Source organism: Ranitomeya variabilis, chromosome 3 (genome assembly GCF_051348905.1).
Source record: "Ranitomeya variabilis isolate aRanVar5 chromosome 3, aRanVar5.hap1, whole genome shotgun sequence".
Classification (NCBI taxonomy): domain Eukaryota; kingdom Metazoa; phylum Chordata; class Amphibia; order Anura; family Dendrobatidae; genus Ranitomeya; species Ranitomeya variabilis.
Genome location: NC_135234.1, coordinates 13,628,589 through 13,655,027, shown reverse-complemented (window position 1 = coordinate 13,655,027; position 26,439 = coordinate 13,628,589). Strand labels below are relative to the sequence as shown.

The window sequence follows — 26,439 nt, the reverse complement described above, 5'->3', positions numbered from 1 at the left end:
ACTGCAACATGGAAAATGCCCCCCATTATTGTATGTCACTAACCTATTCTCAAACAACTGTTTCTATTCAAAAAAGCCTCCTATTCCTCTACATAAAAATATTCCTCATTTTTCTACACCAAAAGTAGCCCCCATTCTCCAACACCAAAAATGCCCTCATTTACCTAAACTAAAATCCCCTCATTCTTTTACATCAAAATGTCCCTCATTCCTACTACACTAAAGTGTTCCCATTCTACTACACTAAAGTGCCCTCCATTCTCCTACACTAAAGTGCCCCCATTCTCCTACACTGAAGTGCCCCCATTCTACTACACTGAAGTGCCCCCATTCTCCTACACTGAAGTGCCCCCATTCTACTACACTGAAGTGCCCCCATTCTCCTACACTGAAGTGCCCCCATTCTACTACACTAAAGTGCCCCCATTCTCCTACACTAAAGTGCCCTCCATTCTCCTACACTGAAGTGTCCTCATTCTCCTACACTAAAGTGCCCCATTCTCCTACACTGAAGTGCCCCCATTCTACTACACTGATGTGCCCCCCATTCTACACTAAAGTGCCCCCATTCTAATACACTAAAGTGCCCCCATTCTCCTACACTAAAGTGTTCCCATTCTCCTACACTGAAGTGCCCCCATTCTACTACACTACAGTGCCCTCCATTCTCCTACACTAAAGTGCCCCCATTCTCCTACACTAAAGTGTCCTCATTCTCCTACACTAAAGTGCCCTCCATTCTCCTACACTGATGTGCCCCCCATTCTACACTAAAGTGCCCCCATTCTAATACACTAAAGTGCCCCCATTCTCCTACACTAAAGTGTTCCCATTCTCCTACACTGAAGTGCCCCCCATTCTCCTACACTAAAGTGTCCTCATTCTCCTACACTAAAGTGCCCCCATTCTACTACACTAAAGTGCCCCCCATTCTCCTACACTAAAGTGCCCCCATTCTACTACACTGAAGTGTCCCCATTCTACTACACTAAAGTGCCCCCCATTCTCCTACACTAAAGTGTTCCCATTCTCCTACACTAAAGTGTCCTCATTCTCCTACACTAAAGTGTTCCCATTCTACTACACTAAAGTGCCCTCCGTTCTCCTACACTAAAGTGCCCCCATTCTCCTACACTAAAGTGTTCCCATTCTCCTACACTGAAGTGCCCCCATTCTACTACACTACAGTGCCCTCCATTCTCCTTCACTAAAGTGCCCCCATTCTCCTACACTAAAGTGCCCCCATTCTCCTACACTAAAGTGTCCTCATTCTCCTACACTAAAGTGCCCCCATTCTCCTACACTGAAGTGCCCCCCATTCTCCTACACTAAAGTGTCCTCATTCTCCTACACTAAAGTGCCCCCATTCTACTACACTAAAGTGCCCCCCATTCTCCTACACTAAAGTGCCCCCATTCTACTACACTGAAGTGCCCCCATTCTACTACACTAAAGTGCCCCCCATTCTCCTACACTAAAGTGCCCCCCATTCTCCTACACTAAAGTGCCCCCATTCTCCTACACTAAAGTGTTCCCATTCCCCTACACTGAAGTGCCCCCCATTCTCCTACACTAAAGTGTCCTCATTCTCCTACACTAAAGTGCCCCCATTCTACTACACTAAAGTGCCCCCTATTCTCCTACATTAAAGTGCCCCCATTCTACTACACTAAAGTGCTCCCATTCTCCTACACTAAAGTGCCCCCATTCTCCTACACTAAAGTGCCCCCCATTCTACTACACTAAAGTTTTCCCATTCTCCTACACTAAAGTGTCCTCATTCTCCTACACTAAAGTGCTCCCATTCTCCTGCACTAAAGTGTCCCCATTCTCCTACACTGAAGTGCCCCCATTCTACTACACTAAAGTGCCCTCCATTCTCCTACACTAAAGTGCCCCCCATTCTCCTACACTAAAGTGTTTCCATTCTCCTACACTAAAGTGTCCTCATTCTCCTACACTGAAGTGCCCCCATTCTACTACACTAAAGTGCCCCCATTCTCCTACACTGAAGTGCCCCCATTCTACTACACTAAAGTGCCCCCATTCTCCTGCACTAAAGTGTCCCCATTCTCCTACACTAAAGTGCCCCCATTCTCCTTCACGAAAGTGTCCCCATTCTCCTGCCCTAAAGTGCCCCCATTCTCCTACACTAAAGTGCCCCCCATTCTCCTACACTAAAGTGTTCACATTCTCTTACACTAAAGTGTTCCCATTCTCCTACGCTAAAGTGCCCCCATTCTCCAACACTAAAGTGCCCCCATTCTCCTACACTAAAGTATCCCCATTCTCCTGCACTAAAGTGTCTCCATTCTCCTCCACTAAAGTGTCTCCATTCTCCTGAACTAAAGTGCCCCATTCTCCTACACAAAAGTGTCCCCATTTCCTACACTAAAGGGTCCCCATTCTCCTGCACTAAAGGGTCCCCATTCTCCTGCACTAAAGGGTCCCCATTCTCCTGCACTAAAGTGTTCCTATTCTCCTGCACTAAAGTGTTCCCATTCTCCTACACTAAAGTGCCCCCCATTTCCCTACACTAAAGTGTACCCCATTCTCCTACACTAAAGTGCCCCCCATTCTCCAACGCTAAAGTGCCCCCATTCTACTACACTAAAGTGCCCCCCCATTCTCCTACACTAAAGTGTCCCCATTCTCCTACACTAAAGTGCCCCCCATTCTCCAACGCTAAAGTGCCCCCATTCTTCTACACTAAAGTGCCCCCCCATTCTCCTACACTAAAGTGTCCCCATTCTCCTGCACTAAAGTGCCCCCCATTCTCCTACACTAAAGTGTTTCCATTCTCCTACACTAAAGTGTCCTCATTCTACTACACTGAAGTGCCCCCATTCTACTACACTAAAGTGCCCCCCATTCTCCTACACTGAAGTGCCCCCATTCTACTACACTAAAGTGCCCCCATTCTCCTACACTGAAGTGCCCCCATTCTCCTACACTAAAGTGCCCCCATTCTACTACTCTAAAGTGCTCCCATTCTCCTGCACTAAAGTGTCCCCCATTCTCCTGCACTAAAGGGTCCCCATTCTCCTGCACTAAAGGGTCCCCATTCTCCTGCACTAAAGTGTTCCTATTCTCCTGCACTAAAGTGTTCCCATTCTCCTACACTAAAGTGCCCCCCATTTCCCTACACTAAAGTGTACCCCATTCTCCTACACTAAAGTGCCCCCCATTCTCCAACGCTAAAGTGCCCCCATTCTCCTACACTAAAGTGCCCTCCATTCTCCTACACTAAAGTGCCCCCCATTCTCCAGCACTAAAGTGCCCCCATTCTCCTACACTAGTGTCCCCATTCTCCTACACTAAAGTGTCCCCATTCTCCTACACTAAAGTGTCCCCTATTGTCCTACACTAAAGTGCCCCCCATTCTCCTACACTAAAGTGTCCCCCATTCTCCTATACTATAGTGCCCCCCATTCTCCTACACTAAAATGTCCCCATTCTCCTGCACTAAAGTGCTCCAATTCTCCTACGCTAGTGTCCGCCATTCTCCTACACTAAAGTGTCCCCATTCTCCTACACTAAAGTGCCCCCCATTCTCCTACACTAAAGTGTCCCCATTCTTCTACACTAAAGTGTCCCCCATTCTCCTACACTAAAGTGCCCTCCATTCTCCTACACTAAAGTGCCCCCATTCTTCTACACTAAAGTGCCCCCCCATTCTCCTACACTAAAGTGTCCCCATTCTCCTGCACTAAAGTGCCCCCCATTCTCCTACACTAAAGTGTCCCCATTCTCCTGCACTAAAGTTCCCCCATTCTCCTACACTAAATTGTCCCTATTCTCCTGCACTAAAGTGCTCCAATTCTCCTACACTAGTGTCCCCCCATTCTCCTACACTAAAGTGCCCCCATTCTCCTACACTAAAGTGTCCCCCATTCTCCTACACTAAAGTGTCCCCCATTCTCCTACACTAAAGTGTCCCCTTTCTCCTACACTAAAGTGCCCTCCATTCTCCTACACTAAAGTGCCCCCCATTCTCCTACACTAAAGTGCCCTCCATTCTCCTACACTAAAGTGCCCCCCTTTCTCCTACACTAAAGTGTCCCCCATTCTCCTACACTAAAGTGTCCCCATTCTCCTACACTAAAGTTCCCCCATTCTCCTACACTAAAATGTCCCTATTCTCCTGCACTAAAGTGCTCCAATTCTCCTACACTAGTGTCCCCCCATTCTCCTACACTAAAGTGCCCCCATTCTCCTACACTAAAGTGTCCCCCATTCTCCTACACTAAAGTGTCCCCCATTCTCCTACACTAAAGTGTCCCCTTTCTCCTACACTAAAGTGCCCTCCATTCTCCTACACTAAAGTGCCCCCCATTCTCCTACACTAAAGTGTCCCCATTCTCCTACACTAAAGTGCCCCCCATTTTCCTACACTAAAGTGCCCTCCATTCTCCTACACTAAAGTGCCCCCCTTTCTCCTACACTAAAGTGTCCCCCATTTTCCTACACTAAAGTGCCCTCCATTCTCCTACACTAAAGTGCCCCCCTTTCTCCTACACTAAAGTGTCCCCCATTCTCCTACACTAAAGTGTCCCCATTCTCCTACACTAAAGTTCCCCCATTCTCCTACACTAAAATGTCCCTATTCTCCTGCACTAAAGTGCTCCAATCCTCCTACACTAGTGTCCCTCATCCTTCTACACTAAAGTGTCCCCATTCTCCTACACTAAAGTGTCCCCCATTTTCCTACACTAAAGTGCCCTCCATTCTCCTACACTAAAGTGCCCCCCTTTCTCCTACACTAAAGTGTCCCCCATTCTCCTACACTAAAGTGTCCCCATTCTCCTACACTAAAGTTCCCCCATTCTCCTACACTAAAATGTCCCTATTCTCCTGCACTAAAGTGCTCCAATTCTCCTACACTAGTGTCCCCCCATTCTCCTACACTAAAGTGCCCCCATTCTCCTACACTAAAGTGTCCCCCATTCTCCTACACTAAAGTGTCCCCCATTCTCCTACACTAAAGTGTCCCCCATTCTCCTACACTAAAGTGTCCCCTTTCTCCTACACTAAAGTGCCCTCCATTCTCCTACACTAAAGTGCCCCCCATTCTCCTACACTAAAGTGTCCCCATTCTCCTACACTAAAGTGCCCCCCATTCTCAAACGCTAAAGTGTCCCCATTCTCCTACACTAAAGTGCCCCCATTCTCCTACACTAAAGTGCCCCCATTCTCCTACACTGAGGTGCCCCCCATTCTCCTACACTAAAGTGCCCCCCATTCTCCTACACTAAAGTGCCCCCCATTCTCCTACACTAAAGTGCCCTCTCTCCTACACTAAAGTGTCCCCCATTCTCCTACACTAAAGTGCCCTCCATTCTCCTACACTAAAGTGTCCCCTTTCTCCTACACTAAAGTGCCCTCCTTTCTCCTACACTAAAGTGCCCTCCATTCTCCTACACTAAAGTGCCCCCTATTCTCCTACACTAAAGTGCCCCCAGTATCCTACACTAAAGTGCCCCCATTCTCCTACACTAAAATGTCCCCATTCTCCTGCACTAAAGTGTACCCTTTTTCCTACACTAAAGTGCCCTCCATTCTCCTACACTAAAGTGCCCCCCATTCTCCTACACTAAAGTGTCCCCATTCTCCTACACTAAAGTGTCCCCATTCTCCTACACTAAAGTGTCCCCATTCTCCTACACTAAAGTTCCCCCCAATTCTCCTACACTAAAATGTCCCCATTCTCCTGCACTAAAGTGCTCCAATTCTCCTACACTAGTGTCCCCCCATTCTCCTACTCTAAAGTGCCCCCATTCTCCTACACTAAAGTGCCCCCATTCTCCTACACTAAAGTGCCCCCCATTCTCCTAAACTAAAGTGTACCCTTTTTCCTACACTAAAGTGCCCTCCATTCTCCTACACTAAAGTGCCCCCCATTCTCCTACACTAAAGTGTCCCCATTCTCCTACACTAAAGTGTCCCCATTCTCCTACACTAAAGTTCCCCCCAATTCTCCTACACTAAAATGTCCCCATTCTCCTGCACTAAAGTGCTCCAATTCTCCTACACTAGTGTCCCCCCATTCTCCTACTCTAAAGTGCCCCCATTCTCCTACACTAGTGTCCCCCATTCTCCTACACTAAAGTGTCCCCCATTCTCCTACACTAAAGTGTCCCCATTCTCCTACACTAAAGTGTCCACATTCTCCTACACTAAAGTGCCCCCCATTCTCCTACACTAAAGTGCCCCCCATTCTCCTACACTAAAGTGCCCCCCATTCTCCTGCACTAAAGTGTTCCAATTTTCCTACGCTAGTGTCCCTCATTCCTCTACACTAAAGTGTCCCCATTCTCCTACACTAAAGTGTCCTGTTATGACCCCAGTGGACAGGGTCTCAGAGGAACGTGTAAGTCTGCAAGATACAAAAATCCAGCTCATAGGGCTGTGGTAACTGGGTTGACCAAATAGCTACTCCTAACGCCAACACTAGAAGTAGCCGGGGATCATGCCTACGGTGATCGCTAGATGACTCGCGCCAGCCGGAGAATCTAACTACCCCTAGGAGAAGAAAACAAAGACCTCTCTTGCCTCCAGAGAAAGGGACCCCAAAGCAAGATACAAGCCCCCTACAAATAATAACGGTGAGGTAAGAGGAAATGACAAACACAGAAATGAACCAGGTTCAGCAAAGAGAGGCCAGCTTACTAATAGCAGAATATAGTAAGATAACTTATCTGGTCAACAAAAACCCTATAAAAATCCACGCTGGAGATTCAAGAACCCCCGAACCGTCTAACGGTCCGGGGGGAGAACACCAGCCCCCTAGAGCTTCCAGCAAAGGTCAGGATACAGATAGGAACAAGCTGGACAAAAATACCAAACAAAACAAAAGCAAAAAGCAAAGAAGCAGACTTAGCTTAAAAAACAGGAACCAGGATCAGAGGACAAGAGCACAACAGATTAGCTCTGATTTCAACGATGCCAGGCATTGAACTGAAGGTCCAGGGAGCTTATATAGCAACGCCCCTGAACTAACGGCCCAGGTGAGGATATAGGAAAAGACAGACGCTCCAGAGTCAAATCACTAATGACCACTAGAGGGAGCAAAAAGCAAAATCACAACAGTGTCCCCCATTCTTCTACACTAAAGTGCCCCCATTCTCCTACACTAAAGTGTCCCCATTCTCCTACACTAAAGTTCCCCCATTCTCCTACACTAAAATGTCCCCATTCTCCTGCACTAAAGTGCTCCAATTCTCCTACACTAGTGTCCCCCCATTCTCCTACACTAAAGTGTCCCCCATTCTCCTACACTAAAGTGTCCCCCATTCTCCTACACTAAAGTGTCCCATTTCTCCTACACTAAAGTGCCCTCCATTCTCCTACACTAAAGTGCCCCCCATTCTCCTACACTAAAGTGTCCCCATTCTCCTACACTAAAGTGCCCCCCATTCTCAAACGCTAAAGTGTCCCCATTCTCCTACACTAAAGTGCCCCCATTCTCCTACACTAAAGTGCCCCCCATTCTCCTACAGTAAAGTGCCCCCCATTCTCCTACACTAAAGTGCCCCCCATTCTCCTACACTGAGGTGCCCCCCATTCTCCTACGCTAAAGTGTCCACATTCTCCAACACTAAAGTGCCCTCCATTCTCCTACACTAAAGTGTCCCCTTTCTCCTACACTAAAGTGCCCTCCATTCTCCTACACTAAAGTGCCCTCCATTCTCCTACACTAAAATGTCCCCATTCTCCTGCACTAAAGCGCTCCAATTCTCCTACACTAGTGTCCCCTCATTCTCCTACACTAAAGTGCCCCCATTCTCCTACACTAAAGTGCCCCCATTCTCCTACACTAAAGTGTCCCCCATTCTCCTACACTAAAGTGCCCCCTATTCTCCTACACTAAAGTGCCCCCCATTCTCCTACACTAAAGTGTACCCTTTTTCCTACACTAAAGTGCCCCCCATTCTCCTACACTAAAGTGTCCCCATTCTCCTACACTAAAGTGTCCCCATTCTCCTACACTAAAGTGCCCCCCATTCTCAAATGCTAAAGTGCCCCCATTCTCCTACACTAAAGTGCCCCCCATTCTCCTACACTAAAATGTCCCCATTCTCCTACACTAAAGTGCCCCCCATTCTCAAATGCTAAAGTGTCCCCATTCTCCTACACTAAAGTGTCCCCTTTCTCCTACACTAAAGTGCCCTCTTTCTCCTACACTAAAGTGCCCCCCATTCTCCTACACTAAAGTGCCCCCCATTCTCCTACACTAAAGTGCCCCCATTCTCCTACACTAAAGTGCCCCCATTCTCCTACACTAAAGTGCACCCCATTCTCCTACGCTAAAGTGCCCCCATTCTCCTACGTTAAAGTGTCCCCATTCTCCTACACTAAAGTATCCCCATTCTCCTACACTAAAGTGCCCCCCATTCTCCTACACTAAAGTGCCCCCCATTCTCCTACACTGAGGTGCCCCTCATTCTCCTACACTAAAGTGCCCGCCATTCTCCTGCACCAAAATATCCTCCATTTACAGTGAGGGAAATAAGTATTTGATCCCTTGCTGATTTTGTAGGTTTGCCCACTGACAAAGACATGATCACTCTATAATTTTAAGGGTAAATTAATTTTAACATTGAGAAATAGAATATCAAAAATAGAATCCAGAAAATCACATTGTATAAATCATATAATATATTTGCATTTTGCATTGAGAAATAAGTATTTGATCCCATACCAACCATTAAGAGTTCTGGCTCCTACAGACCAGTTAGACTCCTATTTACCTCGTTACCTGCATTAATGACAGCTGTCTTACATAGTCACCTTTATAAAAGACTCCTGTCCACAGACTCAATTAATCAGTCAGACTCTAACCTCTACAGCATGGGCAAGACCAAAGAGCTTTATAAGGATATCTGGGACCAGATCATAGACCTGCACAAAGCTGGAATGGGCTACAAAACCATAAGTAAGACCCTGGGTGAGAAGGAGACAACTGTTGGTGCAATAGTTAGAAAATAGGAGAAATACAAAATGACTGTCAATCGACATCGATCTGGGGCATCATGCAAAATCTCACCTCGTGGGGAATCCTTGATCAGGAGGAAGGTGAGAGATCAGCCTAAAACTACACGGGGGGGGACTTGTTAATGATCTCAAGGCAGCTGGGACCACAGTCACCAAGAAAACCATTGGTAACACATTACGCCGTAAAGGTTTAAAATCCTACAGTGCCTGCAAGCTCCCCCTGCTCAAGAAGGCACATGTGCAGGCCCGTCTGGAGTTTGTCAATGACACCTGGATGATTCTGTGAGTGATTGGGAGAAGGTGCTGCGGTCAGATGAGACAAATAGTGAGCTCTTTGGCATTAACTTAACTCGCTGTGTTTGGAGGAAGAGAAATTCTGCCTATGACCCAGAGAACACCATCCCCACTGTCAAGCATGGAGGTGGAAACATTGTTTTGGGGGTGTTTCTCTGCTAAGGGCACAGGACTACTTCACCGCATCAATGGTAGAATGGATGGAGCCATGAACCGTAAAATCCTGAGCGACAACCTCCTTCCCTCCGCCAGGACATTAAAAATGGGTCGTGGCTGGGTCTTCCAGTAAGACAATGACTGGACCATCACTGTAAATACATCGCTGTAAATACACACCTGTACTTTGTATCTCCCCCACCTCATTGTAGATTGTAAGCTCTCACGAGCAGGGGCGTCTTATTTCGTCTTATTTTGTCTTATTTTGCTTTATTACTGTATTGTTAACATTGTTACCCATGACTGTTGTGTTTTAAACTGTTATACTGTAAAGCGCTGCGGAATATGTTGGCGCTATATAAATAAAGATTATTATTATATTATTAAGACAATGACCCAAAACATACAGCCAAGGCAACAAAGGAGTGGCTCAAAAAGAAGCACATTAAGGTCATGGAGTGGCCTAGCCAGTGTCCAGACCTTCATCCCATAGAAAACTTATGGAGGGAGGTGAAGCTCCGAGTTGCCAAGCAACGGCCTCAAAATCTTAATGATTTAGAGATGATCTGCAAAGAGGAGTGGAGCAAAGTTCCTCCTGACAAGTGTGCAAACCTCATCATCAACTACAGAAAACGTCTGACTGCTGGGCTTGCCAACAAGGCTTTTACCACCAAGTATTAAGTCTTGTTTGCCAGAGGGATCAAATACTTATTTCTCACTGCAAAATGCAAATAAATGTATATAATTTATACAATGTGATTTCTGGATTTTATTTTTGATATTTTATCTCTCAATGTTAAAATTAACCGACCCTTAAAATTATAGACTGTTCATGTCTTTGTCAGTGGGCAAATAAATGCACAAAATCAGCAAAGGATCAAATACTTATTTCCCCACTGAATCTACATTGAAAGTAACTCCGCTCTATTACACCATAAATGCCCCATTTACCGAAACTGAAAATGTCTCCCATTTTTCTACGCCAAAATACGTCCCATGCTTCTACACAAATTATCCTCCATTTTTCTACACCAAAAAGTTCCTTATTCTCCCAACATGTCCCCCATTTTCCCAGAAGGCTTCTGCCCCCTATTAGTCTATACAATTGACCCTCATTATGTCATGTTTGCTTAATTCTCCTACATGGAAAATTCCCTCCTTTGTCCCCATAATGGACGTTCATAGACAACGTCCCTCATCTGACGGGGCAGATTTTGTCTTACATGTATGGGTGTCGTCAGAAGCCCCCAGAGCAGCAGACCTTGGACCCCTCATGCTGCCTTTGCTCCCAGTGCTGCTGCCTCCATTGCTCCCAGTTGGACACTAAAACTGGTTGGAATGATTCTTGCACTTTCTTGGTTTGTGTTAGTAGAGGCCAAAAAGCCATGAAAAACTCCATCAAGACCTGGTTTTCTGCCACATCTCACATGGACTTTACTTTTCCTTCACAATCCCAGACTATAGATGCCAGTGTAGCGTTAGCTGTCTCTGATGGAGAGCGGCCATCATCATCGGGTGACGGAGCGCAGCGCCGACCATCACGGATCCGGTCCCGATTGTAGCGGCCGTGAAGATCTTTAATGGTTAAAGTTACGTTCTTTTTGCGCCAAACCCATTAATACGTCTGATGATAGTGAAGACAACAAGCGGGAGGCTGATAAATACGGCGATCAAACAGCCGCTCCTCAATTACAAGCCTCTCAATTAGGTGCGCGCTGCCGAGCGCCGCGATACGCCGACCTTTTAATTGTACTGAAAGGTACCAGCTCTCATCAAAAGCTCGTATTAAAGGGGGAATCATTAGAGCCGCTGTGTACACACGGCGAGGCAGACTCGCTCTATAGCATCGATCGCAGCCAACAAAGGATTCATCTGCTGATGAGACGCTAATCGATGGGAGCAGTCTGGGAGAACGCAGCCGACATGTCAGAGAGGGATCAATGGCCACTGGGGAAAGCATGGTCTGTCTGCATGGCCAAACCACACAAAGGTCAACGACTGAGAATGGGCTCCGTGCCGACCCGGTGTGCTCTGTGCCGACCCCGTGTGCCCTGTGCCGACCCAGTGTGCCCTGTGCCGACCCCGCGTGCCCCGGCCGCAGCCGCTCTACATACACGGATGGTGTGGCCTCTTATTGTGCACTCACAAAATCCCATATAAGCCGCTCTTATAGGATTCCTCGTATCGGGGTGCAGAATGTTTATTCTCTGCCTTCAGCTACCTACGTCCACGTGTCTGGCAATGTCCACACGATGGGCAGCATGGTGGCTCAGTGGTTATTACTGTATGGAGACTCAGTGGTTAGCACTGTATAGTGGTTCAGTTGTTAGCACAGCTTGATGACTCAGTGGTTAGCACTGTATGGTGGCTCAGTGGTTAGCACTGTATGGTGGCTCAGTGGTTAGCACAGTATAATGGCTCTGTGGTTGGCATAGTAGCTCAGGGTTTAGCACTGTTACTTTGTAACTCTGAGGTCCTGGGTTTAAATCCCACCAAGGACGACATCTGCAAGCCGCGTGTATGTTCCCCCCATGTTTGTGTGGGTTTCCTCCGTTTTTTTCCCACACTCCAAACACTGATAGGGAATGTAGATTGTGAGCCCCACTGGGGACAGCGATGATGGTGATGTCTGTAAAACGTGTGGAATTCTTGGCGTTTACCTCCCCTCATCGGCAGAATTTAGGATCTGATGGAGGTTTTATTCCATAAGCTTAAAAAGTTCTGGGGAGTTCAGAAAACCTTAATTTGCAAAGTAAAAAATGTAACCGAAATGAAGATACAATGAAGATACGAGGTCACGCAGCGATTATTTCCCTGCAGAAGGATAAAGAGAAAAGGTCAGAGACCCTATAAAGTTCAGATCTGCCCACAAACCGAAAAAATCCTACTGACTCTCCGACCCATGAGGAGGTCGCCGAGATTCTGCTCTAATGGGACAATGTGATATTTCCAAAGTCTGGAAATTCTCTGAATTTTCCTGATTCCTAATTATGATGACTGCATTTATAATTAATGTTTCTTCTTCATCAGCTTCTCTTCTGCGCTGCTTGTGTTCTTAGAAATGTAAAAAGATGTCCGAAGCTTCAGTTGGCGCCATGATTGTGCTGTGACACTGGAGCTTTACCGCCATCCCAAATATTTTTAGATATTCGGAACAAAACCTAATTTTAGACCAAAAATATGGAAAGGGGAGAGAATGGTAAGACGGTCTGTCCACCATCAGATCCCAGTTACCCCCCCACCACCATCGTCATCTTCAGGAGAGCGGTAATTCTATCAGTCCCGGCTGTACATTCCGCAGATCGTCTGCCGGCGCGGTGGATCTTGTGTCCGTCATCCATTGTTAGAGATGCAACATTATATATAGACATAATGGAGCACCAGCTGCGGGCAGAGGGGTCCATGAAGTGAAGCCGCGGGGTCTGAGACGTCTCCACATAAGCTCCAGGGTCAACATTTGCTTCTCAAAAGTTTCTGCCTAAAATACATCATTGTTGGCGCTAATTATTATTATTATTATTATTGTTTCCTGGATCGGGGTTTGCTGTTGAGCTTTATCGCTCTCACACACTTGTCCGCGGCTTCAGGGGCTCAGATCTGACGGCGTCAGGGAATTTCCGCTGCGATGATGTAAGTGGCGGCTGTGTGACTCATACCCCGTCCCTGTCGTCTGCAGCGCCGCGCACTTTCCATCTCATCAGTCGCCTTATTGGGGTTTATAGATTGTTTCTTATATATTCAAGTGGTCAAAACCTGGGTCCTCGATGATTTTTGAGAGAACAGTCAATTACGACTTGTATTTTCCAGATGCGTTGAGGTTTTAAGCCGACTCGTTACATGATGCTTTACAAAGACGTCCTGGAAGCCGAGAAGAGAAAGAATAAGACAATTCCTCCTAAAATTAATATTTACACTGAAATTTTCCAAACCCGAAACAGCTGAGATCCTGGTGAAGAGAACGTAACGTTACAATGTGGCGTCAAATCTGGGTATTCTATGGAAGTGGCTGTGGACTGAGTGCAGCTCTGGGGTATAATACAGGATGTCACTCAGGATCAGTAATGTAATGTATGTACACAGTGACTGCACCAGCAGAATAGTGAGTGCAGCTCTGGAGTATAATACAGGATGTAACTCAGGATCAGTAATGTAATGTATGTACACAGTGACTGCACCAGCAGAATAGTGAGTGCAGCTCTGGAGTATAATACAGGATGTAACTCAGGATCAGTAATGTAATGTATGTACACAGTGACTGCACCAGCAGAATAGTGAGTGCAGCTCTGGAGTATAATACAGGAGGTAACTCAGGACCAGTAATGTAATGTATGTACACAGTGACTGCACCAGCAGAATAGTGAGTGCAGCTCTGGGGTATAATACAGGATGTAACTCAGGATCAGTAATGTAATGTATGTACACAGTGACTGCACCAGCAGAATAGTGAGTGCAGCTCTGGAGTATAATACAGGATGTAACTCAGGATCAGTAATGTAATGTATGTACACAGTGACTGCACCAGCAGAATAGTGAGTGCAGCTCTGGGGTATAATACAGGAGGTAACTCCGGATCAGTAATGTAATGTATGTACACAGTGACTGCACCAGCAGAATAGTGAGTGCAGCTCTGGGGTATAATACAGGATGTAACTCAGGATCAGTAATGTAATGTATGTACACAGTGACTGCACCAGCAGAATAGTGAGTGCAGCTCTGGAGTATAATACAGGAGGTAACTCAGGACCAGTAATGTAATGTATGTACACAGTGACTGCACCAGCAGAATAGTGAGTGCAGCTCTGGGGTATAATACAGGATGTAACTCAGGATCAGTAATGTAATGTATGTACACAGTGACTGCACCAGCAGAATAGTGAGTGCAGCTCTGGAGTATAATACAGGATGTAACTCAGGATCAGTAATGTAATGTATGTACACAGTGACTGCACCAGCAGAATAGTGAGTGCAGCTCTGGGGTAAATTACAGGATGTAACTCAGGATCAGTAATGTAATGTATGTACACAGTGACTGCACCAGCAGAATAGTGAGTGCAGCTCTGGGGTATAATACAGGATGTCACTCAGGATCAGTAATGTAATGTATGTACACAGTGACTGCACCAGCAGAATAGTGAGTGCAGCTCTGGAGTATAATACAGGATGTAACTCAGGATCAGTAATGTAATGTATGTACACAGTGACTGCACCAGCAGAATAGTGAGTGCAGCTCTGGAGTATAATACAGGAGGTAACTCAGGACAAGTAATGTAATGTAATGTATGTACACAGTGACTGCACCAGCAGAATAGTGAGTGCAGCTCTGGGGTATAATACAGGATGTAACTCAGGATCAGTAATGTAATGTATGTACACAGTGACTGCACCAGCAGAATAGTGAGTGCAGCTCTGGAGTATAATACAGGATGTAACTCAGGATCAGTAATGTATGTACACAGTGACTGCACCAGCAGAATAGTGAGTGCAGCTCTGGGGTATAATACAGGATGTAACTCAGGATCAGTAATGTATGTACACAGTGACTGCACCAGCAGAATAGTGAGTGCAGCTCTGGAGTATAATGCAGCATGGTATACAGAGGCTCTTCTCTATATATATTTACTCTATGTTTATATGGCTCAGTTTTCGGCTCTCGGGTATAAAACGCCCTTTTCCTACAGTTTTTGTATATGTTTTACATTGTGAAATGTAATGAATTTGTACAATAACGTGTCCTGCCCCGGCGCTGCCGCCCCCTCTTCTCCGACTCCTACTCTCGGTTCCTGCTATGCTTTGTATGTTCCCTTCTTCCTTCCATCAGAACCAAATCCCGTCCTTCCCGTCCTTCATCAGTGATTGTGTCGGGCTTGTGCCTCGTCACATCATTGTCTCATGTTCTAGAACATCTAAATAAGTCATTTGTTCCCAACAAACAACCTGCGCTCCGAGGATTTGGGGACAGTTGGTGCTCACATCTAATTAGAGCCAATTATCTACATAGAAATCGGCCGGCCGCAGTTGTACTCCGGAGCTGCACCCGCCGTCAGGTCACGGAACAGAAATATGGCTTCAGTCCGCCTGAAAATTTGTCTCATGTTTCTTCACCAACAGGATTGTTGGCTGCAACAAGTGTATTCACTTCGGCCATTAGGCAGTGAGCGTGGACAAGTGCTGACGTCTCCTGTAATGCAGCCATGGATGGAGGCCAAACTGCGTCCTCGTGGCCTCTCTATGGTATTGTGAGGGCGACCACCACCAGAAACCTCCGGATGCACGTGGAGACGCCGCCGGGGACAGAGCGTGGCCGCACAGTGCCGCAAACGCAGAGTACAACAATGGTGCCGACAGACATAGAAACCTGCCATACAGTGCAGGAATAAAGGCGCCAGACATGATTCCACCCCACAACTTCCTTTCACTTTTATTTTATAAAGCTGTGGCGGCACAGTATTTTATGAACACATGGGGTATGCTATAAACAGTAGTGGCATATTTTATGAAGCCGTGGTGGTACAGTATATGGCAGTACATTTTATGAAGCTGTGGTGGCACAGTATATGACTGTACATTTTATGAAGCTGTGGTGGCACAGTATATGGCAGTACATTTTATGAAGCTGTGGTGGCACAGTATATGGCAGTACATTTTATGAAGCTGTGGTGGCACAGTATATGACTGTACATTTCATGAAGCTGTGGTGGCACAGTATATGGCAGTACATGTTATGAAGCTGTGGTGGCACAGTATATGACTACATTTTATGAAGCTGTGGTGGCACAGTATATGACTGTACATTTTATGAAGCTATGGTGGTACAGTATATGGCAGTACATTTTATGAAGCTGTGGGGGTACTATACATAGAGGCATATTTTATGAAGCCATGGTGGCACAGTATATGGCTGTACATTTTATGAAGTTGTGGTGGCACAGTATATGGCTGTACATTTTATGAAGTTGTGGTGGCACAGTATATGACTGTACATTTTAGGAAGTTGTGGTGGCACAGTATATGACTGTACATTTTATGAAGCCGTGGTGGCACCGTATATAACTGTACATTTTATGAAGCCGTGGTGGCACAGTATATGACTGTACATTTTATGAAGCTGTGGTGGCACAGTATATGGCTGTACATTTTATGAAGCTGTGGTGGCACAGTATATGGCTGTACATTTTATGAAGCCGTGGTGGCACAGTATATGGCTGTACTTTTTATGAAGCTGTGGTGGCACAGTATATGGCTGTACATTTTATGAAGCCGTGGTGACACAGTATATAGCAGTACATTTTATTAAGCCGTGGTGGCACAGTATATGACTGTACATTTTATGAAGCCGAGGTACTACAGTATATGGCAGTACATTTTATGAAGCCGTGGTGACACAGTATATGGCTGTACATTTTATGAAGCCGAGGTACTACAGTATATGGCAGTACATTTTATGAAGCCGTGGTGACACAGTATATGGCTGTACATTTTATGAAGCTGTGGTGGCACAGTATATGGCAGTACATTTTATGAAGCCGTGGTGGCACAGTATATGGCTGTATATTTTATGAAGTTGTGGTGGCACAGTATATGGCTGTACATTTTATGAAGCCATGGTGGCACAGTATATGACTGTACATTTTATGAAGCCGTGGTGGCACAGTATATGGCAGTACATTTTATGAAGCCGTGGTGGCACAGTATATGGCTGTATATTTTATGAAGCTGTGGTGGCACAGTATATGGCTGTACATTTTATGAAGCTGTGGTAGTACAGTATATGGCAGTACATTTTATGAAGCCGTGGTGGCACAGTATATGGCAGTACATTTTATGAAGCCATGGTGGCACAGTATATGACTGTACATTTTATGAAGCCGTGGTGGCACAGTATATGGCAGTACATTTTATGAAGTCGTGTTGGCACAGTATATGACTGTACATTTTATGAAGCCGTGGTGGCACAGTATATGGCTGTACATTTTATGAAGCCGAGGTAGTACAGTATATGGCTGTACATTTTATGAAGCTGTGGTGGCACAGTATATGGCTGTACATTTTATTAAGCCGTGGTGGCACAGTATATGGCAGTACATTTTATGAAGCCGTGGTGGCACAGTATATGGCTGTACATTTTATGAAGCCGTGGTGGCACAGTATATGACTGTACATTTTATGAAGCCGTGGGGGCACAGTAAATGGCTGTATATTTTATGAAGCCGTGGTGGCACAGTATATGGCTGTACATTTTATTAAGCCGTGGTGGCACAGTATATGACTGTACATTTTATGAAGCCGAGGTACTACAGTATATGGCAGTACATTTTATGAAGCCGTGGTGACACAGTATATGGCTGTACATTTTATGAAGCCGAGGTACTACAGTATATGGCAGTACATTTTATGAAGCCGTGGTGACACAGTATATGGCTGTACATTTTATGAAGCTGTGGTGGCACAGTATATGGCTGTACATTTTATGAAGCCGTGGTGGCACAGTATATGGCTGTATATTTTATGAAGTTGTGGTGGCACAGTATATGGCTGTACATTTTATGAAGCCGTGGTGGCACAGTATATGGCTGTATATTTTATGAAGCTGTGGTGGCACAGTATATGGCAGTACATTTTATGAAGCCGTGGTGGCACAGTATATGGCTGTATATTTTATGAAGTTGTGGTGGCACAGTATATGGCTGTACATTTTATGAAGCCATGGTGGCACAGTATATGACTGTACATTTTATGAAGCCGTGGTGGCACAGTATATGGCAGTACATTTTATGAAGCCGTGGTGGCACAGTATATGGCTGTATATTTTATGAAGCTGTGGTGGCACAGTATATGGCTGTACATTTTATGAAGCTGTGGTAGTACAGTATATGGCAGTACATTTTATGAAGCCGTGGTGGCACAGTATATGGCAGTACATTTTATGAAGCCATGGTGGCACAGTATATGACTGTACATTTTATGAAGCCGTGGTGGCACAGTATATGGCAGTACATTTTATGAAGTCGTGTTGGCACAGTATATGACTGTACATTTTATGAAGCCGTGGTGGCACAGTATATGGCTGTACATTTTATGAAGCCGAGGTAGTACAGTATATGGCTGTACATTTTATGAAGCTGTGGTGGCACAGTATATGGCTGTACATTTTATGAAACCGTGGTGGCACAGTATATGGCAGTACATTTTATGAAGCCGAGGTACTACAGTATATGGCAGTACATTTTATGAAGCCATGGTGGCACAGTATATGGCTGTACATTTTATGAAGCTGTGGTGGCACAGTATATGGCTGTACATTTTATTAAGCCGTGGTGGCACAGTATATGGCAGTACATTTTATGAAGCCGTGGTGGCACAGTATATGGCTGTACATTTTATGAAGCCGTGGTGGCACAGTATATGACTGTACATTTTATGAAGCCGTGGTGGCACAGTATATGGCAGTACATTTAATGAAGTCGTGTTGGCACAGTATATGACTGTACATTTTATGAAGCCGTGGGGGCACAGTAAATGGCTGTATATTTTATGAAGCCGTGGTGGCACAGTATATGGCTGTACATTTTATGAAGCTGTGGTGGCACAGTATATGGCAGTACATTTTATGAAGCCGTGGTGGCACAGTATATGGCTGTACATTTTATGAAGCCGTGGTGGCACAGTATATGACTGTACATTTTATGAAGCCGTGGTGGCACAGTATATGGCAGTACATTTAATGAAGTCGTGTTGGCACAGTATATGACTGTACATTTTATGAAGCCGTGGGGGCACAGTAAATGGCTGTATATTTTATGAAGCCGTGGTGGCACAGTATATGGCTGTACATTTTATGAAGCTGTGGTGGCACAGTATATGGCAGTACATTTTATGAAGCCGTGGTGGCACAGTATATGGCTGTACATTTTATGAAGCCGTGGGGGCACAGTATATGGCTGTATATTTTATGAAGCCGTGGTGGCACAGTATATGGCTGTACATTTTATGAAGCTGTGGTGGCACAGTATATGGCAGTACATTTTATGAAGCCGTGGTGGCACAGTATATGGCTGTACATTTTATGAAGCCGTGGGGGCACAGTATATGGCTGTATATTTTATGAAGCCGTGGGGGCACAGTATATGGCTGTACATTTTATGAAGCTGTGGTGGCACAGTATATGGCAGTACATTTTATGAAGCCGTGGTGGCACAGTATATGGCTGTACATTTTATGAAGCTATGGTGGTACAGTATATGGCTGTACATTTTATGAAGCTATGGTGGTACAGTATATGGCTGTACATTTTATGAAGCTATGGTGGTACAGTATATGGCTGTACATTTTATGAAGCTATGGTGGTACAGTATATGGCTGTACATTTTATGAAGCTGTGGTAGTACAGTATATGACTGTACATTTTATGAAGCCGTGGTGGCACAGTATATGGCAGTACATTTTATGAAGCCATGGTGGCACAGTATATGACTGTACATTTTATGGAGCCGTGGAGGTACTATACATGGCGGCACACTTTATGGAGCATCAGAGGCATGTGGCGGTACAGTTTAGCATCCATGGCCCATACAGCCCCATATGTGAGGCCTTGTAGGCATTGCCTGTGACGCTGCACGTGCATTTCCTCGCAGGTAACGTGTGAATCTCTGGCGTTGTCCACCTGTGGGTATTTCTACACTGGTCTGGGAGCGAGACAGATTCCCTACCTGAAAATGACTTCCTATTATCAGACGTGGAGTCCAGGCTCATGTAAGACAATTGCTGCTCTGTTTGTGAACAGAGACGTGATTCATGGTCCTCGTAGTGACTGTGAGCACCTCCGAGCGAGACAGAAACCAAACTCAGACAAAGAGCAGGGAAATCAATGCTGTCTGAGCAGCTGTCCCCTGATACTGGCTGGCTTCTGCCTGAAGATCTGCAGTCTCCTCCCCGACTCCTAGCGCTCGGCTGTCATCGATATTGGGGCCATGATGTGCTAATAAAGGCATCCAGAATGAAAAAAATATCTGCAAGAAGCAGCGCCACCCATGTCCTCAGGTTGTGTCCGGTACTGCTGCTCTGCTATTTTCACGTGAACGCAGACCAGAACATTACCAGGAAAGCAGCCATGTTTTCGAAACCCCTCATTAAGGGCAAAGTCTGCATCAGGGCCTTCATTTCATTGCTGATGAAAGCTATTTGGATGTCAGCTGCAAGGGACCCCAGAGGGGCAGGGGCCACTACCATCTCCAAGGTGGCAAGCAGCTTCTGTCAGACACACGTGTGTGCAAGGGCCCATACACTGCCGCTGACAGGACACAGAAGGGGGTGTGATGGCAGCAGGGTGCCTCAGTAGTGCAGCCTCAGGCTTCGGGCCGCTAACATCACTCCTTAATATCTCAGCCTAGAAGTCCAATATTAATGAACCGTTTTCACTAGTTTAATGCACATTTTTATTATTATCTTCTCGGTTGCGTTCTCAGTGATCTGCTTTTCTGCCAGTTCTCACCATATTGTCTTTTTTTTGTCTCTCCAGCCTCCATGCTGCCTCTCTCCCTTCCATTCCCAAATGATTATCTGCACTAAACCAGAGACGTGGAGTGAGCTGCCCGAGGAGTGACACAGTTCTCTTCCTACTGTAAGTGTTCGCACCATGAGCGGCCATGTATACAATCCGCCATTGCCCCGTATCAGTCAGTATCAGTATCATTTCCTATGGTGTCTGTCATAGGAGTCTTATTAAGCTACTGAGGCAAGTGGTACAAAAAACCTGGAGGTATCACACAAAACATGGGAGTATATAAGTGTATGATCAGGTCCAAATTCAGGAACGCAACAATACTGCCCACTGACCTAGTTTTATGATGAATGCGAATAAAGCTTAGTTTAGGGGAAAAGAGGCCAGGTTTTGTACTTATTTTATCCTCACTGCTCCCCTGAGTTCTCCTGTTTTTATTTTTTTTTAATTGGACATACGGTTCCAGAGATATAGGCCTTTTTTTTTACCTAGTACTAATTTTTATGGTCACAGGATCCTCTGGGGCGTGTCTTTAGGTTCCTCTGTACTCTATAAGCCACGCCCCCACAAAATTAGCACTAAATAGAAAGGCCCATATCTCTGGAACCGTATGTCGGATTTGAAAAAAAACAAAAACATAAATACTCAGGAGCAATAGTTTTTACATGCTGACAGGTCATCTCGGGTTTCAAACCAAATGCATTCATCATCTATAAATATATGATCACTGAGGATCTCACAGCTGATCCCAAGAAAGTTGGTCCCAATTTGAGCTGGCGGCCAGCACCTGAACGGGGTTATCCTCATCTTGGCTATGAAAGCCCAAAATATGAATGACCCTTTAATGACATAAAACAGAAAAGCTGTTTGAAAGTGACCCACTGGATTTATCGAATATTATGGGGACATGACCCCTCGTTAGGAATGACGCCTGAGGACCCAAGTGGGATTGGGTAAAGTTCTGTTCACATTCAGGATGCGCTGAGTATTACTACATAGTGTAGCATTTTCTAGCTAAAGACAAAATGTTCCCGCACCCCCCATCCTCAGAACGTGTCAGGTCCTTGAGAAATGAGGACAGTCTCCGCTGCAGTGCGTCTCCTCGATAAACATCACTGACATCACAGGACAATCAGCGATGTATGGACTAATTAGATTTTTATTTTAGGACACTCTTATCTGCGCTCAGAACTACATCTAAATGAGCTCCGAGTTTTCCTGTGTTTTGTCTGTGCCCCGGTGACATTACACAGCGCCACAATCCTTGTGTTCCATAGTAAAGACGTTCTGCTGTTTACAGGGATTTATTCACAAACCGCCGGGAAAAGAAAAATATATAATGAAAGACCGATGATGAGCAACATGTTTACTGATTGGCTGTGGTATAAAAGTCCGTGTACACAAACCACTTCAGTGCGCACAGGCTGCCATTGTCCTAGGCAGCGCGAGTCTTGTTTACACAGGACAATGTGCTGCCGAGAACTATAATCCTTACTGCTGCACAATACATCATTTTACCCAACAAATGGGTGTTTTACTGGTGATCAGCAGCCTGTGTAGACTGTATACGTTTACCTAGCGAAAAATCGTTCATGATTTTCTTGCAGTGTAAAAACACATTAAGAATATAAATACTATAATACTGCTCCCATGTACAAGAATATAACTACTATAATACTGCCCCTATGTACAAGAATATAACTACTATAATACTGCTCCTATGTACAAGAATATAACTACTATAATACTGCCCCCTATGTACAGGAATATAACTACTATAATACTGTCCCCTATGTACAAGAATATAACTACTATAATACTGCCCCTATGTACAAGAATATAACTACTGCCCCTATGTACAAGAATATAACTACTATAATACTGCCCCTATGTACAAGAATATAACTACTATAATACTACTCCTATGTACAAGAATATAACTACTATAATACTGCCCTTATGTACAAGAATATAACTACTATAATACTGCCCCTATGTACAAGAATATAACTACTATAATACTGCCCCTATGTACAAGAATATAACTACTATAATACTGCTCCCATGTACAAGAATATAACTACTATAATACTGCCCCTATGTACAAGAATATAACTACTATAATACTGCTCCTATGTACAAGAATATAACTACTATAATACTGCCCCCTATGTACAGGAATATAACTACTATAATACTGTCCCCTATGTACAAGAATATAACTACTATAATACTGCCCCTATGTACAAGAATATAACTACTGCCCCTATGTACAAGAATATAACTACTATAATACTGCCCCTATGTACAAGAATATAACTACTATAATACTGCTCCTATGTACAAGAATATAACTACTATAATACTGCCCTTATGTACAAGAATATAACTACTATAATACTGCCCCTATGTACAAGAATATAACTACTATAATACTGCTCCTATGTACAAGAATATAACTACTATAATACTGCTCCTATGTACAAGAATGTAATTACTATAATACTGCCCCCTATGTGCAAGAATATAACTACTATAATACTGCTCCTATGTACAAGAATATAACTACTATAATACTGCCCCTATGTACAAGAATATAACTACTATGATACTGCTCCTATGTACAAGAATGTAATTACTATAATACTGCCCCCTATGTGCAAGAATATAACTACTATAATACTGCCCCTATGTACAAGAATATAACTACTATAATACTGTCCCCTAAGTACAAGAATATAACTGCTATAATACTGCCCCTATGTACAAGAATATAACTACTATAATACTGTCCCCTATGTACAAGAATATAACTGCTATAATACTGCCCCTATGTACAAGAATATAACTACTATAATACTGCCCCTATGTACAAAAATATAACTACTATAATACTGCTCCTATGTACAAGAATACAACTACTATAATACTACCTCCATGTACAAGAATATAACTACTATAATACTGCTCCTTATGTATACGAATATAACTACTATAATACTGTCCCCTATGTACAAGAATATAACTTCTATAATACTGCTCCTATGTACAAGAATATAACTACTATAATACTGCTCCTATGTACAAGAATATAACTACTATAATACTGCTCCTATGTACAAGAATGTAATTACTATAATACTGCCCCCTATGTGCAAGAATATAACTACTATAATACTGTCCCCTATGTACAAGAATATAACTGCTATAATACTGCCCCTATGTACAAGAATATAACTACTATAATACTGCCCCTATGTACAAAAATATAACTACTATAATACTGCTCCTATGTACAAGAATATAACTACTATAATACTGCTCCTTGGTACAAGAATACAACTACTATAATACTACCCCCATGTACAAGAATATAACTACTATAATGCTGCTCCTATGTACAAGAATATAACTACTATAATACTGCCCCTATGTAGAAGAATATATCTACTATAATACTGCTCCTATGTACAAGAATATAACTACTATAATACTGCTCCTATGTACAAGAATATAACTACTATAATACTGCTCCTATGTACAAGAATATAACTACTATAATACTGCCCCTATGTACAAGAATATAACTACTATAATACTGCTCCTATGTACAAGAATATAACTACTATAATACTACCCCTATGTACAAGAATATAACTACTATAATACTGCTCCTATGTACAAGAATATAACTACTATAATACTACCCCTATGTACAAGAATATAACTACTATAATACTGCTCCTTGGTACAAGAATACAACTACTATAATACTACCCCCATGTACAAGAATATAACTACTATAATACTGCTCCTATGTACAAGAATACAACTACTATAATACTACCCCCATGTAAAAGAATATAACTACTATAATGCTGCTCCTATGTACAAGAATATAACTACTATAATACTGCCCCTATGTAGAAGAATATAACTACTATAATACTGCTCCTATGTACAAGAATATAACTACTATAATACTGCTCCTATGTACAAGAATATAACTACTATAATACTGCTCCTATGTACAAGAATATAACTACTATAATACTGCCCCTATGTACAAGAATATAACTACTATAATACTGCTCCTATGTACAAGAATATAACTACTATAATACTACCCCTATGTACAAGAATATAACTACTATAATACTGCCCCTATGTACAAGAATAAAACTACTATAATACTGCCCCTGTGTACAAGAATATAACTACTATAATACTGCTCCTATGTACAAGAATATAACTACTATAATACTGCTCCTATGTACAAGAATATAACTACTATAATACTGCTCCTATGTACAAGAATACAACTACTATAATACTACCCCCATGTACAAGAATATAACTACTATAATACTGCTCCTATGTACAAGAATACAACTACTATAATACTACCCCCATGTAAAAGAATATAACTACTATAATGCTGCTCCTATGTACAAGAATATAACTACTATAATACTGCCCCTATGTACAAGAATATAACTACTATAATACTGCTCCTATGTACAAGAATATAACTACTATAATACTGCTCCTATGTACAAGAATATAACTAATATAATACTGCCCCTATGTTCAAGAATATAACTACTATAATACTGCTCCTATGTACAAGAATATAATTACTATAATACTGCTCCTATGTACAAGAATATAACTACTATAATACTACCCCTATGTACAAGAATATAACTACTATAATACTGCTCCTATGTACAAGAATATAACTACTATAATACTGCCCCTATGTACAAGAATATAACTACTATAATACTGCTCCTATGTACAAGAATATAACTACTATAATACTATCCCCTATGTACAAGAATATAGCTACTATAATACTCCTATGTTCAAGAATATAACTACTATAATACTGCCCCTATGTACAAGAATGTAATTACTATAATACTGCCCCTATGTGCAAGAATATAACTACTATAATACTGCCCCTATGTACAAGAATATAACTACTATGATACTGCCCCTATGTAAAAGAATATAACTACCATAATACTGCTCCTATGTACAAGAATGTAATTACTATAATACTGTCCCCTATGTACAAGAATATAACTGCTATAATACTGCCCCTATGTACAAGAATATAACTACTATAATACTGTCCCTATGTACAAAAATATAACTACTATAATACTGCTCCTATGTACAAGAATACAACTACTATAATACTACCCCCATGTACAAGAATATAACTACTATAATACTGCACCTTATGTATACGAATATAACTACTATAATACTGTCCCCTATGTACAAGAATATAACTTCTATAATACTGATCTTATGTACAAGAATATAACTACTATAATACTACCCCCATGTACAAGAATATAACTACTATAATACTGCTCCTATGTACAAGAATATAACTACTATAATACTGCTCCTATGTACAAGAATATAACTAATATAATACTGCCCCTATGTTCAAGAATATAACTACTATAATACTGCTCCTA

The 26,439-nt window shown here is 43.3% G+C and overlaps 1 protein-coding gene across 9 annotated transcripts in view; it reads left to right on the top strand.

Moving 5' to 3' along the window:
- Positions 1-26,439, top strand: part of ZBTB20 (zinc finger and BTB domain containing 20) — a 941,497-nt gene that overhangs the window by 862,342 nt on the left and 52,716 nt on the right. For all 9 annotated transcript variants that reach the window (XM_077293705.1, XM_077293703.1, XM_077293706.1 and 6 more), the window contains one exon: positions 20,960-21,061. The gene's annotated coding sequence lies outside the window, so the exon portion shown is untranslated. The remainder of the gene's footprint in view (positions 1-20,959; positions 21,062-26,439) is intronic.